This window comes from Camelus dromedarius, chromosome 35, assembly GCF_036321535.1.
Source record: "Camelus dromedarius isolate mCamDro1 chromosome 35, mCamDro1.pat, whole genome shotgun sequence".
NCBI lineage: Eukaryota > Metazoa > Chordata > Mammalia > Artiodactyla > Camelidae > Camelus > Camelus dromedarius.
The window spans coordinates 9,017,079-9,035,031 of NC_087470.1; the positions used below are offsets into that span (position 1 = coordinate 9,017,079).

Genomic DNA, 17,953 nt, shown 5'->3' on the forward strand with positions numbered 1-17,953 from the left:
TGCATCTCTGCCTGGATCATATTCAAGAAAATGCTCAATTTTACTGACGTGACAGAATTTATTCTCTTGGGACTAACTAGTCGTCCTGATTTACAGCTCCTGTTCTTTGTGGTCTTCTTACTGGTCTACATTGTCACCCTGGTTGGGAATGTTGGTATGATCATACTCATCAGGGTCAGTCCCCAGCTCAACAGCCCCATGTATTTTTTCCTCAGTCACTTGTCTTTTGCAGATGTGTGGTTCTCCTCTAATGTCACTCCCAAAATGTTGGAAAATTTGGTGTCTGAGACCAAAACTATTTCCTACCCTGGTTGTATAGTGCAGTGTTTCTTCTTCATTGCCTTCATCCATGTAGAAGTCTTCATCCTCACTGTGATGGCCTTTGACAGGTACATGGCAATTGGCAACCTTCTGCTCTATGGCAGCAGAATGTCAAGGATTGTCTGTATTTGACTGATCTCTTTCCCTTATGTATATGGCTTCTTTATTAGTTGCATCTCCACATTGTGGACCCATGGCTTGTACTTCTGTGGGAACACTGAGATCAACCACTTCTACTGTGCAGACCCAGCCCTCATCAAGATGGCCTTAGCAGGAAACTTCATTAAAGAAGGTGCACAATGGCGGGTCTCAACTTCTCTTACTCTTTGCTAGTCATTATCATCTCCTACATATTTTCCTTATTGCCATCCTAAGAATGCTCTCAGCAGAAGGAAGAAAGAAAGCCTTCTCCACGTGTGGATCTCATTTGACAGCTGTCACCATATTTTATGGAACTCTCTTCTTCAGGTACCTCAGAAGTCCGACTGAAGAGTCCGTGGAGCAGGGGAAAGTTGTGGCTGTGTTTTATACCACGGTGGTTTCCATGTTGAATCCCATGATCTACAACCTCAGGAACAAAGATGTGAAGGAGGCCATGAGCAAAGTGATCAGTAGGACATACTTAATGAAATAAAATAGAAACTTAAAATGTATGATGAGGCCCATGGTTCAATATAAAGGTTAGAATTAACCATTTCTCTTGGATAATGTTGAGAAAAATTGTTATTTTTGTTTTCAATGAACAGACAAAGATACTACACAATTGAATAAGAAATAAGGTGTAAGGATAAAAGCAGCACATTGTAAACAGGACTCCCTGGGTCTATAACACATGACAATATGAAAGCATGCTGACAACAGCATCCTTTCCCACACAGTGTCAAATTCGACAGGTCATTTTGTAGCTGGAAGCGTTTGTTATGGCTTTTCAGTATTTTACAAGTCCACTCTTTCAATTCTGTTTTTAGAAGAACCATAATGGTCCGTTCTTGCATCTAAATGAGGTGGTGGTTCATGATGTATGTTGTTATTTTTAAATACTGAAATTGACTATTATTTCACTGGTAGTCATTGGTATAATTGTAGACAACAGCCCTGACAGTGGAATAATTTCTGCAGAATATGTTATAAGCTCCATGTAAGAAATGCTAATGAATTTAACTGTATGCTATATGAGTTTACCTTTTCAAATGTATGCTAATTAATTAAATAAGCCTCATTTATATGTAAACATATGTATTTAAATCCTATTTGTATCTTACCTTATAATGACTATCAGAAGGTAATAACACAATCTCATTGGTTAGTTTTGGATTGTATTTCCATAAATCTATTGGGGAAATTGTAGATATATATTTACTTTTTTTTTTTTCCTTTATTATTGAAGTGTTTTGGGGTTTGGTGGTAGTAGAAAGCAGCTGAACCCTCATTGGTTCTAACACATGCATTTGTAACTTGTCATTCATTTTATATCTGTTTTTAAAATTAACACATCATCAATATAACAGATGCCCTGAATTGTGTTTTTTTTTTTTTAATGATATTGTTGCCTCTGTTTCAAAATACTTTTACTTAAAAGATGAGAACAATTTGAGGCACAAATTGCTGATTTTGATTGTAAATGCACAAAATCTATAACATTTCTTGTCAAGATTGAAGTCCTGTTCATTTTCTTTTATTTAACAATATTTTGTCAAGAAATTTAAAAAATAAAGCAGGATTTTCACAAATAAAGCAAAATCATGCATGCATTATATATGTGTATATACATGTATATATACCTGTTACACATCCATCCACATGTACATGTATGGATATTTCTGTTTGTACGTGTGTGTGTGTGTTTGTGTGGAGGCGTGCGTTTCAGAGTTGTCAACCTGATCAGGACTTTGCAGGAGTTGCTACTTAGGAATTTTCCAAAGGATCAGACTAGTTGTAACATGAATTAACCAACATAATGATGTCATTTATTACACTTTACGTTGTATTATACACAGTCTCGTACTGCATTATTTCCCTGCCCACTACATTTAGTGTATAACTCCAAACGGCCTACTTCACCCACAACAGAACTACTTTCTCTACTTAGCTCTCTCCTGACCACAGATTGTAAAACTTAGTCCACTTGAAAACCAAGAGATTTTAAAGCTTGTTATGGCCAGCTGTGTTATTTTAACAATTATAAACAAACTGTATGGGGGGAGGATACAGCTCAAGTGGTAGAGCACGTGCTTAGCATACATGAGTTTCTGGGTTCAATCCCTAGTATCTCCTCTAAAAAAAGTAAGTAAACTTAATTACCACCCCCTCACTGCCAAAATAAAACAATTTAAAATATAATAACAATTAAATAAAATATAAAAATAAAATGTTTTAAATAAATAAATAAACTGTATAACCATTCACATAACAGCTCATGCAATGGATACATATATTAGCATATTTATGCTTAATTTAAACGATTTAGAATTTCTTTTTTGCATGTGGTCTGAAGCAAGAAACTAATACTAATTTTCATAAAATATCAATTGCCACTTGTTTTTTTTTAATAATCTTCTTATCCCTGATAATTTTAAATGCCAGTAATATTATACATCAACTTGTTTCTATTTCTTTTAGTTCATTCCCCATCATTCTATTCTGTTCTTTAATTAATTAATGACTCATTCATCTAACAAATATTAGCTGAGTGCCTATTATGTACCAGACACTGTTTTAGTTATTTGTTATCAATGAGCAAAACAGAAAAAGAAATTCTTGATCTCATGAGTCTAGGAGTGTGAGACATAGTGTAAACAATTAGCATAATATATAAATAAATCATATAGTATGTTAGATATGTTATGGTGAAATCTGGAAAAAATATCGTGATATAAAGGAGCAAAAGAGTGCTTCTAATTTAGTCATGGGAATAAAGGTAGATTTCTTTGAGATGATAACTGAGCAAAAAACCTCTGCAGGTAGTTTAGAGCTGAGCCACGCAGTTGTGTGCTAGGTCAAAATTTTAGTTTCAGGGACTCATACTTGTTTCATCTTTCACTGGAAAAGTGGAGTCACACAGATCGTGAAGTACAGAACATGGGACTGGCTTATGCAGGATAAGTGACACCATCACCAGGTTTAGTGTGATGCAAACTCAAAGCAAATCATGTCATTTGATCCCAGGACACCTTCAAAATAACTTGAGTTTGAGTTTGGGGAAAAATAAAATTGTGCAAATTGTAACAAAAATAAAATAAAATAAAAACCACAAATCTCATCAGTATGTGTTCCTCTGGAGATGCACTTTCCCCAGGATCATTTCTGGTGAAAGCCTCTTAATTGCTTCTTTTTTCTAATGTAAACATTTAAGGAAAACTTCTGTGTCCTTCCAGTTTCTCTTTTGCCTGGTTCATGTTGTTTGCCATCTCTTCTACAGCCTCCACTGTTCAATTCTGCATCCTTTCTGGGAACACTTCTCTTCATTCTGAGGTTGGTACACAAATGCATCGATCTGGAACTGGAAAATGAAGGTTGCATCTTGAATTTTATTTACATTTATTCCTTATCACTAAAATTAACATGAATTAACATGAATTAATTCATAAATGTTATCTGTGTGTAGATTTGTATTTGTGTGTGTCAGAGAGAGAAACAGAAAGAAATTTTCTATAGAGATTTGATTATTTGATTATTGCAAACTATTAATGGAAGCTACAGTTTCCAGGAGTGCATTTAATCTTTAATAATAATTGTGCCTTGAATATTTATTATGTGTTAGTGTGTAATAAATCTTTTCATATTCACAAACACACAAAGAAATTAATACTGTTATTATTGTTACATCATATTAGTATAGTGAAACTATAAACAAAACAAGAGTAATCCTGTCCAAGTTCTTAAATAAGTCATGGAGCCAGAATTCAGCCAATGTCTGACAAAGCAACAGAATGGAATACTTAATAATTTCTCATGCCTGAACCTGAAGGAGAAAGAATCCACATTCATGGGTAACTTAATTTGAAATACAAAATGCTGCAACATGGCTGTTTGGGTACATCTGCTTTGCCTGGAGATGGCGAGGAAAATCCTGTAAGTGCTTCTCAGTTTCCCAGACCCTCCATTCTTCCCCAGACCTCACACCCACTAAGATCAGAGCTGATCATTCCACTTTGCTGTGAGCTCACCATCACTCTGTATCATCTGGCTAATCACCACGCAAGTTTGCATGGATTTAATTTTTGCAAAGTACTAACAACACCACTTTTTTATATCTTCTTTTTTTTTCTCAGGCATCCTTGGTTGCCTGTAATTAGATCTGGTTTTCAAACAAGAATTCCTCTATTGCTAATCTTTGATAAATGCAAGAATGCAAAAACCATGGGCAGCCCAGCCACACTCTGCTGACTCAGCATCATTGCGATCTGTGGAAAGGCTTGTCACCCTGTTCCAGGCACAGACTCTCTCCTTCATCTTTGTATTTCTCCTGTCTTTTGTGATGCTGTCTTAAGCAGATCTTCCATTAATTTCTCTTTGTCTATGAACCTGTGAATCTTAAAAAATCCATTTTTTCTTGTTTAGGGAATTCTATTTCAAAAGTTAATATATTATTTTTTACATTTTTACAAATGAATTAGCATAGTTTGGGCAGTTTACAGATAGATCTGTGATCTGTTTTTCCTGTTCCTGTTCCCATGGACTGAACGTGTTCACAGGCAGCTCGATATGATCCTACAGCACGTTCAGGACAGATACAGTCCTGCGTCAGTATCTGAGAGGGGTGCGTTCCAGGACCCCTGCTGCCTCCCAGGTTACCGAAATCTGCAGATGATCAAGTCCCTTCTATAGAAAGGTGTAGTTTTTGCATATAACTGATGCACACCCTCTCATATACTTTAAATCATGTCTAGATGATGTCTAACACACAATGCGATGCAAATGTTATGTAAATAGTTGCCATAGCCTGGCAAATTCAAGTTTTGGCATTTGGAACTTTCTGGATTAAGAAAATATATATTTTCTATTCGAGGTTGTGGAACCTGCAAGAGTGCTGACTGTACTCATAATACGTTTGCTCTCCTTTCCAGACTTCCTAGGCCCCGCTCTAAAGCTGAGCACGTAGCAACACACTACAAAAGCGTACAACCAGCAGAGAGGGAGAATATTTTATCAACTTGTTTTCCTACTTGGTATTACCTGTTTTTTCTTTTTTCCCAAACCTATGACAACAGTTTTTTGAGGGTTAAAAACAAAGTTGAACAACAAGGTTTTAATTTGAGTAGGCATCAATATTTAACAAAATAGTTAAAAAATAATTTATCTCTATGTCAGAATGATTCCACGGAAGTTCAAAAAATAAAAAGATGTGAAGATCTGGGTTGTCACAGGCGATATATATGAATACAGAAGCAGGTTGTGACGCCCTTGCTCCACACTGTCAAGAGAAAACCACACCATCACCATATTCACTCAATCGCCTGTCGTAACGCAACTGGTTTATAATTTTGTTTGCATTAGTTTCCATTTTTTTAGCTTTATAAGTGCCACACGTGGTTACTGAGCATATCTGAGAAACTTTGGAATAAAAAAACGCCCCAAAACAAAAAAATACTTCCATATTACTACTTTCCACCTCGTGATGTGAAGTCACCTTTTATTTCCTAAAGACTCATAAATATATTCCTTTAAGGAGATAATATAAGTTTTATAACATGAATGATAAATTGGTAGATAAATAATTTTAGTAAATTTATTAATACACATACTATGAATCATAAGCTGAGCAATAGCAAAACAAGCGCTTGACTTAATCTTTAATATAATTTTAAGGAAACTCTGCTTTAGGCATAGATTGATGCCAAACTACTATCCAAAGTGATCACATGTGTTCTCTAAGCTTTAATGTGTCTGTGTCTAACTACGTATTCTTAAACCCAAATGGTCACGTCAAATTGACCATCGAAAACTCTTCGAGGGGAGAATGAGTTCCATAAAGGTGACATGAGGCCTTGGGATGGGGAGTTGGGTGGATGGGGAGAAGAAACCAAAATTATACAGAAAGAATGGTATTCTTTACATCACAAAACAAAAGATTTTATCTTTTCCAATTTTAACTCTTATTATTCCTAATATTTTTAAGCCATGAGTTAATGCTTCAATTTTTTACTAATTAGCCTAAGACCCAGGAGTCATTTGTCAGTCTAATTTACTTGGGTTCGTAGCATTCTCCTTCCTCATGAAAACCTTTTCTTTCCAAAAGGGGTGAGTAGAAGGCAGTGGATTACCTTCGTGAATAAGAGTCTATTTATTTTCACTCTGGCAATGAGGTCATCTTCTTACCTGCTGTGATCTTTCTTGGTCATAACCCTAAGATAACTTTGGATACGCATCAGAGGGTAGTTGCACAAAGTATAATCCTGGAGGTAAAAACAAGGGTTTGGGGAATAATCAAATGACATTTAGCCCTTGGAGAGCATGGCACAGTCCCAAATCCAACAAGCTTATTGCCCTGTTGCAAAGCTCTCTCAGGAATCTTTTTTGATAGAATTACTCCCTGTGTTCCAAAGATCTTCGATGTTTGCTAATTTTGAGGAACTCTCTCTCTGTGTCTCTCTTTTTGCTTTATTATTCTCTCTCCTCTCCTTCATTTTTAAGCTAAGTAAATGCCAGCTAGACTAAGTATAATAGAATTCTTTCCCACACAGCTTCTCACAGTTTACCTTTACTAGATAAGTCATGTGTCTCTAAGAGTTTGCAGAAGATACAAAGATTTCTCATTATCTGATGAATGAACCCTTGTGGATTTTTCTCCACAATACCTATTAACAGCATACACAGCACTAGTGTTTCTATAGGAAAATAATTTTGGAAATATTGTTTTAGAAAAATGTTCCTATGATACAACTTATATCCAGGAAGAACTCCATTGATCACCAAAGAAAAGGCAAACAGTCCCCATTTTCTGCCTCCAGCATAATTCTATAAGAGTACACCATGGTTTTAGAAAGACCATTGACATCAACACCACTCTGAATAGACATTGATCTCCTTGTCTTACTTCTATTTGACTTTCCAGAATGTAAGAGCGGATGATGTCTAGTAGATTACAATTACACGTTAGAGATGCCAAGAGTCCGTGTCCAGGTACTGTGCACAATGTAGGAATGTGTATAAATGGCTTACACCTTTATTTTGATGATTGCTGTGATCAGTTCATCCCTCTTTAAATGAGTCCAAGGATGAGGTTAGATTAAAAATAAATTTTATTTGACATTTAGGGCTGGTGAATTATTTGATTAAGTGACTTCCTTCTCTAATCATGGAGAATATGCCTATAATGAAACAGATAAAATAGTAATTTTGAGTGATGATAAAAAGAGAACTATAGCCCTCCAAAATATCTTCAAAATATGAAAATACCAAACAAGCCAGTGTTGGAAACAAGGGATGTTAAAGAAGTGGTCTTGGAAATTTGGCAAATTCACTATCAAGTACTAGCGTGTTTCAATCACATTTTGTACACCTGTTATGTAAGTGGGGCTCTGTATTTATCCAACCAGGTAGCCTTCCAAGAGCACGTTACATTAGCAAGTGCTCAGAAATGATTTGCTGAAAAGAGTAGCAAAATGCAGTCATAGATGTTTAATAAAGAAAAAAATGAAAAAAGGCATGGATAAAAATGTAAATTAATACATGGTTACTATGTGATTTTGAAATTTATTTCCTTGTAGTTATCACAGGGATTTGTAGCTAATATTGACCCAGAACTGAGAAAATGCTCAATTTCACTGATGTGACAGAATTTATTCTCTTGGGACTCACCAGTCATCAGGAATGGCAAGTCGTCTTCCTCATCATTTTCATGGTGGTCTACATCATCACCGTGGTGGGTGATATCGGCATGTTCATGTTAATTAAGGTCAGTCCACAGCTCAGCAGCCCCATGTACTTTTTTCTAAGTCATCTGTCATTTGTGGATGTGTGGTTTTCTTCCAATGTCACCCCTAAAATGTTGGAAAACCTGTTATCAGAGACAAAAACTATTTCTTACGCTGGTTGCTTGGTACAGTGTTTCTTCATTATAGCTCTTGTCCGCGTAGAGATTTTTATTCTCGCTGTGATGGCCTTTGACAAGTACATGGCAATTGGCAACCCTCTGCCCTATGGCAGTAAAATATCAAGGCTTGTCTGTATGTGACTGATTTCTTTCCCTTACATATATGGCTTTCTGAATAGTCTGGCAGCAACGTTATGGATGCATGGCTTGTACTTCTGTGGGAAAATTGAGATCAACCACTTCTACTGTGCAGACCCAGCTCTCATCAAGATGGCCTGTGCTGGGACCTTTGTTAAGGAATATTCGATGATCATACTTGCAGGCATTAACTTCACTTATTCTCTAACTGTAGTGATCATATCTTACCTATTTATTCTCATTGCCATTCTGCGGATGCACTCAGCAGATGGGAGGTGGAAGGCCTTTTCCACCTGTGGCTCCCATTTGGACAGCGGTTGTCATATTTTATGGAACTCTTATTTTCATGTATTTCAGACATCCCACCGAGGAGTCCGTGGAGCAGGGGAAAATGGTGGCTGTGTTTTACACCACAGTGATTCCCATGTTGAATCCCATGATCTACAGCCTCAGGAACAAAGATGTGAAGGAGGCCATGAGCAAAGTGATCTTCAGAACATTTTTAACTAAATAAAATAGAAAGTTTAAATGTCTGATGAGACCCATGGCTCAGTAAAAGGGGAAGAAATTAACCGTTTCTCTTGGATAATTTTGAGGAAATTTGTTATTTTTGTTTTCAATGAACAGACAAAGATACTATACAATTCAATAGGGAAGAACGGTGTAAGGACAAAAGAAGCACATTGTAAACAAGACTCCCTGGTTCTATAATGCATGAAACCATGCTGATAATTTCATTTATCATTTTTCCTTCCACACAATAGTAGATTATTTTGTAACTGGAAGTATTTTTTTATGGGCTTTCAGTATTTTAAAAGCCCACTCTTTCAATTCTGAGTTTAGAAGAACTATTATGGTCCCTTCTTGCACCTAACATAGGCATTGACGCAGGATATATGTTGTTACTTTTAAATGCTTAAATTGACTGTTATTTCACAATAAGTCACTGGTATTTTTTTCTTTCCTATTTTATGTCTTTTTAAAATTTTTATTGAAGAAAAGGTGGTTTGCAATGTGTTAATTTCTAATGCATGACATAGTGATTCAGCTATTTATATATATTATTCTTTTTCATATTTTTTTATTATAGACTATTACATAATATTGAATATAGTTCCCTGTGCTATTCAGTAGGACTTTATTGTTTATCTATTTTATACATAGTAATTAGTATCTGCGAATCTTGGTCTCCCGACATCTCTTCACCTTCCCACCCTCCTGATAACCATAGTTTGTTTTTTATGTCTGTAAGTCTGTTGCTGGTTTTTAAATAAATCTATTTGTGTCATTTTTAAAAATTTCACATATAAGTGATATCATATGGTATTCTTCTTTCTCTTTCTAGGTTACTTCATGTATTATGATGTTCTCCAGGTCCATCTATGTTGGTGTAAATGGCATTATTTTATCCTTTTATATGGCTGAGTAGTATTCTATTGTACATGTGTGATATATTTATATATACATATGTATGTGTGTATATATATAGAGAGAGAGAGAGGGAGAGAGAGAGAGACAGAGAGAGAACATCTTCTATATTCAATCATCTGTTGATGGACATTCAGATTGTTTCCATCACTTGGCTATTGTATATAGTGCTGCTATGAACACTGTTGAGCATACACCTTTTTTAATTAGAGTTTCATTTGGATATGTACCCAGGAGTGGGATTGCTGGATCATATGGTAAGTCTAATTTTAGTTTTTCAAGGAATGATCATACTGTTTTCCATAATGGGTGCACCAGGCTACATTTCCACCAACACTGTAGGAAGATTTCCTTCTCTCCACAGCCACTCCAGCATTTATCATTTGTGGACTCTTTAATGATAGACATTCTGACTGGTGTGAGGTGATGCCTCATTATAGTTTTGATTTGCATTTCTTTGATAGTTAGTGATATTGAGCATTTTTTTCATATGCCTATTAGCCATTTGTATGTTTTCATTGGAGAAATGCTCATTTAGGTCTTCTGCTCATTTTTAGATTGGGTTGTGTTTTTTTGTTATTGAGTTGTACTGGCTGCTTGTATATTTTGGAAAGCCCTTGTTTAAAATATGGTTTTAAAGCATTTTAATACCTGTGAGCAAATGGATTTAGATGTTTCATTTTGAAAGCACAGTTTTCACTTAAAGAATTAAATTGATATTCATGCGGAATATTTTGCACATTTGTGACTTAGGTACGGTACATAAGTACTTTAAAATAAGTTTGTATTTGAAAGAAATAAAATATTGGGGGTGTCTATCTGTCATTAACATTGACATGTACTGATATAATATATTAATATAATCTGGTTCTCTCTTGCACCTCATTTAGGCAAGTATAAGCATGAGGCAACAACCTTACAACTTGAACTTCCATAAAGTGTCTGTGTCCTCTAATAAAAATAAATAAATGAATAATAAATAATCTTCTCTTTTGATTTAGAAAATACATAGCTACTGAAAGTTCAATCACACATTTAAATGATGCATTTAAGTAATCACAAATTGATCTGCAAAGATATAAATATAAATGAGATTGGTGCAGTATGAGAACAAACATTCTTTTGTGGCCATTTTTGAGATTTTATTTTCCTTAAGGGAAACCAGTGATGCATATGAACTCATTTCCACATACAAGCACATACATCATGGTCAAAACTTTAAAGCTATTTGCATGTAAATAAATTGCTTATTCAGATTAAATTATAATAATATTACTTTGCTTAGAGTTGCAAAACTTAAACCCCTAAAAGAATTTAAGATTTTATTTACTTATTGTTACTTTTAAGTGAGTTAAATGTAATTTCTTTTGGCAGTAAAACCATTAATTCACCATTTATTGGAAAACTTGGCATACCAAATTAGTTGCTGATTACTAACAAATTTTAAAATATGGTTTTAAAGCATTTTAATACCTGTGAGCAAATGGATTTGGATGATCTTTGTTACATCTTTTTCTTCAAAAGCGAACTGCTTTCTCTACTTACTTTCTGGAGTGTTGGTTTAGTGTTACATGAAGAATGATGACAGCAAGGTAAATGGCTCAATCATGTTCCTGGTTTGAGTTTCCAGATTTCAAATAAATTTGTGGGTGACCTTGATCTAATCATTTCTTGTTATTCATCCAGTTAACTTTTAGGTTCTAGTGTCTGGCTCCGAGATCTTTTCTGGCTCATAATTTCCATGAGTTTGGATTCTTGAGCAGAATATAAAGCAATTTTGCCATTTGCTGAAAATTCAGGATAGTTTTGTAAAATACTTATAAAACTACACCTTAATGTTACATTCATTTCTACATCTATCAACATCATTACATTTCAGCATTTCCAACATAAAGTGTATTTATCTTTCTCTGTCACTCTCTCTGTATTTTGCTCTCTCCAACACACACACACACACACACACACACACACACACACACACACACACACACACTTTCTTCTTTTTAAATGTACATTTACTTGAGAGAGTGCATTCTACATTATAATAGCATGGTGACAAAGAGTTCACCAGATGCACTGTCTTCATAATGAGTGAGAAGGAACTTAGGAGTTGTGGGTACTCAGGGATAAAGAATGCAGAAGAAAACTTTGCCTGAGCATTATTTTGCAGATGAACTTGGGGTAGTATATAGTTTAGAGTTTATGAATGATCCACATTGGCATTCTGTTTCTTTAACCTGTTAGCTACCTAAACTTGGTAGAAAAACTTAACCTCGGAGTTATTTTATGTATGCATATTTTTATCCTTCAACATAACAATGATATTGACCACAGTCCTACAGAGGTGGCAACTTCATACTTGTGAACTGTTTATAAGAGAAAATGCAAAAAGAATTTCAAGTCTTTGAGAGCTTTGTACAAGACAGACATTGTCCTGAGAGTTAGCCCTATGTTATCTGAGATCCCCGCCCCAGCCTAGGAGATAGTAGTCTCACATTCTGCAGATGAGAACTGAAGCTGAGAATTGTTACTCACCCATGACACATAATTAAAGTTCAGAGTTAAGAAGGTTTGATTCCTGATCCTTCTGACATCAAAGTCAATGCTCTACTGACTCCCAGAAGAGCCTCAATTAAGTGAGACAAGTTGTTCTACTATAATCAACTTCTTCAAAAATGACCTCTACTTTTACTCATTCTCTGCAGATGTTTCCAAATGGTCTTTGAGGCATCTGCCATGTGTCTAACATTCATGAGATGCGTAGGGCAAGCATTGCTGTGATGGTCTCTCCTGAGAGATGATGCTTACTAGAAATGTAGCATAACAGACATGAAAACGACTGACCAAAAGCTTATAATGCAAACCACGACTGTTTTTCTTAGGTGCATAATTGCCAGGTGTGAATGGAAGGGAGCAGAACCCATGTGAAGGTGGGAGAGATTAAACCATTATATTAAGAATTTTGATTTCTTAATTTTAGAACCATAAAAAGTAGTCTTCTGATTAACAATCCTTAACTTCTCTTACCCCTGAGATGTTTCTAGAATTTTAAGTATCACTTCTTTCGTAATTACCTGGGTAGTTCCTTGGGGAGATGCTCTCAGTCCTATCAGTGTTTAAGGTTTTATTATAAATAGTGAGTCATTATCATTTGGTTTTCTCACTGCTGAAGGTAGGTCTGCAAATTTTACACTCTTTACAATACAGATTAATGCAGTCACATCTTTTAATTTTTATTCTTGTTTTGAAGAGTAGACTAAAACCTCATTTGTAGACATATTGGTTATCACAGGGTTTTATTGTGTGGAAATATATTACAGGGAAATAGTCTTATTTGTATCCACAGTTCTTTAAAACTTCATATGTGTGATCTAGCTACAATGGGGATTAACAAAAAAATTATCCTGCATTATTTATCCTTTTACCTCTTCTCTACAATGACCATTGATTTTCACATTGTGTTTTAAAATAAATGTGGATGGAGTTGAAGGTTTTGTGTCAGTGGAAATGATTAGAGCAGTAATTATACCTTCACTGTTCCTCTTCATGAGAAATTCCAAAAACATTATTAAAATTCATTTTTAAAACTCATATGTTACACATGCTATATTTTTAATTGTTTAATAGATGATGCACACTTATATAATAAATTGGCTCTATCCCAGAAGTCACTTGACCGTCTGATCCTAGGACTCCGGGATCGCCTAACCTTGAGTGGTAGCGTGAAGCAGTGGTCCATTTACTCTGTAGTTCAGCCTGCTCTAGGGTCATGCAAAGCTCTTCTGGTTCATCAAGAATGAACTCTTCAAAGGATAATATTCTTCTTTTTTGGAGGATACTCAAACTGAAAATTTAAATGTAAAGAAATAGAATATTGGAATAGGTTATCAAAGAGGCAGCAATATAAGATTATTAAGGATACAGCACGAAAGTCGAATTAATTGGTTTGCATCTCATTCTGACCAGTTAGCAGATGTCTGATCCAGGGAGACCTTCTTAGCCTTTCAGCGCTTCAGTTTCCACAGTTTTAGATTGACTATGTGAATAGAACCTGGTCCATCGGAACTTTACATGCAAAAGGTTTAGTAAGCACTCAACAAAAATTAGCTATTCTTACTCATATTTTAAAGCTGAGACAGTTGCCACTAAAACAATCTTTGCTAGAGGCTTTAATAATATTGGAATACTGTAATGCATTACATAAAGCTGATCTAGAGATCAGGACACTTTAAAAAATCTGAAATGTGAATATTGCTGAGTATCAGTTATATTTAACAGCTAAGCCGGGCAGTTTAAAGATTTCCAAGATGAATGAGACAAACGCTACTATCACAGAGCTAACGATTATGTGTAGAGGAAGAAAACTACATACATCACGCAGGAAGCAAAACTGGAGAAGCAGTTTTAGTCTATGTTTCTTAGATGCCTTGATGCTTTTGTTAAATATATTTTATGCTTAGTAGTACCATTAACCCAGTCAGACTCTGTTGGTCAGAGAACTATGGGCTCATCGAGCAGGGTCAGGAGTTTTCACACAGGAAAATCCCCAGCCTTAACTCTGCTTCCTTACCGGAGTCTGCATCTCTCATTTGGCTGAGTATTTCCACACTTAAGAGAAGCCAGATGATCTACAATCATGGAAATCTACAGTAAGGGGGAAGCCAGATCAGACATGAAACTTCAGTGCCTCCTATCTTATGTGCCCAATTTACTTTATACATGATGTATTTCATCCCCATGTGAATAATCAGAGATGGAAAAATAGTTCATAAAGACTAATTAACTTCCTAAATGTCCTCTGCTATGGATTGGAGGGGATTGTGAATATAATCATAGAATTTACACACTGTTTAATGTTAAACGAATGGCTCTAGAAACACTCTTTTTCAACATGGCAAGCTAAGAGTTCCTTTTTCATTTTCATTCTCTTCTTCCCTGTATTTCTACATGGCTGGCTTCTTCTCACTAAGTAAAAGAATCATATTTTCAAAGAGATCTTCTATCACCCTGTCTGCATCCTGCATCTCCTTATTTCTGATCCCATTGGCAAACAGTGTATTTGTCACTGTGGCTCCAATCCCTGAAGTATCTCACTTGTATATTTATCCTTTACTTCTTTTCAGTGAGAATAAATTATGATGCAGGCCAGAATCCTGTATATCTTGTTTAACCTCCTATTTCCAGAATTTAGAATACTTCTAGATGTAACAAATATATCTGACATATAACTGGCTTTGATGTTTGTAAAATGAATTAACCTAAGCAATTACAAGCAAAGACCCATTTATATGTCAGTAACATCCCCTTCAAACACAATTAATATGGAGAGCTTAAATTCCCAAGATGATGGTAATTATACAGATGCAGCCTTAAGGACTCACAGCAAATTTTTATTTCTTAGAGAAGTCAACAGGGGAAATGTATTAAAAGGAGAAAGATTTCTTGGGAACATTTTCCTTGTGGTGACATTAAATTTGAATATAAATAGGCATAGAATTGATTGTTCCTGAAAACCAGTGGAATCTGAAATGAGAGACAATAATTATTAAAATGTGTCACCTCAATTTTACCTCATGGCATTTGTCTAGGTACTTATCTATTCACATAATTCTGATGTTGAGTGCTATGTGATTTAACCACCTGTAGTTTACATTTTTTTTTTAAGATAACAAAAGGTAGTAGAGCCTATGCTTTTAAATACCTCTCACCTTACCCTGCTAGTAGCAGTCATCAAGCAAGTATAATGTAAGGCTAAACAAACTAAAATGTGATTAGGAATTTCAAATGTCGAAAGCATGTGGTATCATATACTGGCATAACGTAGGACTAATATGTCAATACCTAGGTTATAATACCAGCGTATAAGACCACTGTCCCATAAGATTATATAAATAAGAGGCTACTGTCCAAAGCATGTGAAAATAGGTCAGTTAATGTCACATGTGTGTTGGTATTTTTACTGACATTGAGAGCCAGCTATCATACTGGAAGATAGCATTCAGTGGAGTTTCAGAGGATCCACTCTACTGACTTGCCTGTGAGTACTAAGTGGCTAGCTGACCTGAGTGAACACTTAATACTGATGAGTCTCCAGCTTTTTTCTAAAAAGCAATATATTGGAATGGATTTAGTCATTCTCTGACAACTCTCAGTCTGGCTTTAGTCTTATCTGAGCCCTGGGATGTTAACATTATGGTAATAATTTACCAAATATAAATATATAGTTCTAGTAATATATGAATGCAATTGTCTACTTTAGGACTAAGAAACTGATATAAATATTGATGGTCATTACCTATAAGACCTACTAAAGGAAATAATTGTACCTAGATATTCTTTTATGGGACACTGTGTGAAATATACATTAATTTTTTCAATTATTTGAATTAGAATACAGATGCACGTGACTCAAGACTTCCAAGAATAAAACAAATCCATTTTTTTTCTTTCTCCCACAGACAGTACAGGCTGGGTCTCCATGAAGGCAATGCCAAGTTTCACAGATGTGAGAGAGTTTATTCTTCTGGGGTTGACCAGTCGTCAGGAGCTTTAGGTTCTCCTATTTGGGGTGTTCCTAGTAGTTTACATGATCACTCTGTTAGGGAACATTGGTATGATTATTTTGATCAGCATCAGTCCCCAGCTTCAGACCCCTATGTACTTTTTCTTAAGTCACCCGTCTTTTGTGGATGTGTGGTTCTCTTCCAATGTTACTCCCCAAATGCTGGAAAACTTATTATCAGAGACAAAAACCATCTCCTACATGGGGTGTCTGGTGCAGTGTTACTTTTTCATCACCTTTGTCCATGTGGAGGTATATATCTTGGCTGTGATGGCCTTTGATTGCCACATGGCCATCTGCAACACTCTGCTTTATGGCAGTAAAATGTCCAGGACTGTCTGTGTTTGGCTCATCTCTGTGCCTTATGTCTATGGATTCTCTGTTAGCCTGATATGCACCCTGTGGACATATGGCTTGTACTTCTGTGGAAATTTTGAAAATAACCACTTCTATTGTGCTGACCCTCCTCTCATCAAGATTGCCTGTGGTGGGGTCCACATCAAAGAATACACCATGATAGTTATTGCTGGGATTAACTTCACATATTCCCCCTCAGTGGTCCTCATCTCCTATATCCTCATCGTAATAGCTATGATATGCATGCACTCTGCTGACGGGAGGAAGAAGGCATTCTCCACCTGCGGGTCCCACTTGACGGCTGTTACCATGTTTTATGGGACTCTCATATTTATGTATCTCAGGAGGCCCACTGAAGAGCCTGTGGAGCAGGGGAAAATGGTAGCTGTGTTTTATACCACAGTGATTCCCATGCTGAATCCTATGATCTACAGTTTGAGAAACAAAGATGTGAAAGAGGCAGTCAACAAAGCAATCATCAAGGCAAACTTGGGGCAGTGAAACTGCAATAGATATTTCTGAGTATGTTGCTACTTGTGATAAGTGTGTAGTCATGAAAGTTCCTAGCTCAATAGAGACTGTCTAAAGGCAACTCTTACATATACTGAGCTCCATTCTAACCCAGTGAGGCTTTTACCCCATGAATGGCCTCTAAGTACCAAGATTGCTACTCCGCATATGCAACTATATTATTCAAACTGACATATTACACATTCATGGTGTGTTTAAAATTGTGCAGTCACTGGAGGACTCATAAATAAGTTGAGATAAATACATGGTGTTTTGGAGATATCTTTGTTAGAGTTGAACATGATTTCTACAATGTTTTCTTTACTCAAATTTCATAAGAAATATATAATTTCATGAGGAAAATAATAGGAATTCATCTTTATTCCCTGATTACAGAATGCTGATGGACCCTGATTTACCAAATAACTTTTTGATAATGTTCATACACACACAGACTTTAGATAACAAAGTTGTATTCAGAATCTTCAACTAGTGTTGTAACACAGTCCTAAGTTTTGTTCTCGGTATGTATAGCTTGATAATTATCAACACATTTTGTGTGTCAAACAATCTGTTTACTTACCCTGATTCTACTCCTTAGC

The 17,953-nt window shown here is 35.7% G+C and overlaps 3 pseudogenes; all 3 read left to right on the forward strand.

Moving 5' to 3' along the window:
* On the forward strand, positions 1-976 carry LOC116155203 (olfactory receptor 5M3-like; annotated as a pseudogene).
* A 7,098-nt stretch (positions 977-8,074) lies between these two features.
* Positions 8,075-9,052, forward strand: LOC105106614 (olfactory receptor 5M3-like; annotated as a pseudogene).
* Positions 9,053-16,400: 7,348 nt separating this feature from the next.
* LOC135319968 (olfactory receptor 5M9-like) lies at positions 16,401-17,342 on the forward strand (annotated as a pseudogene).
* Positions 17,343-17,953: the final 611 nt, after the last annotated feature.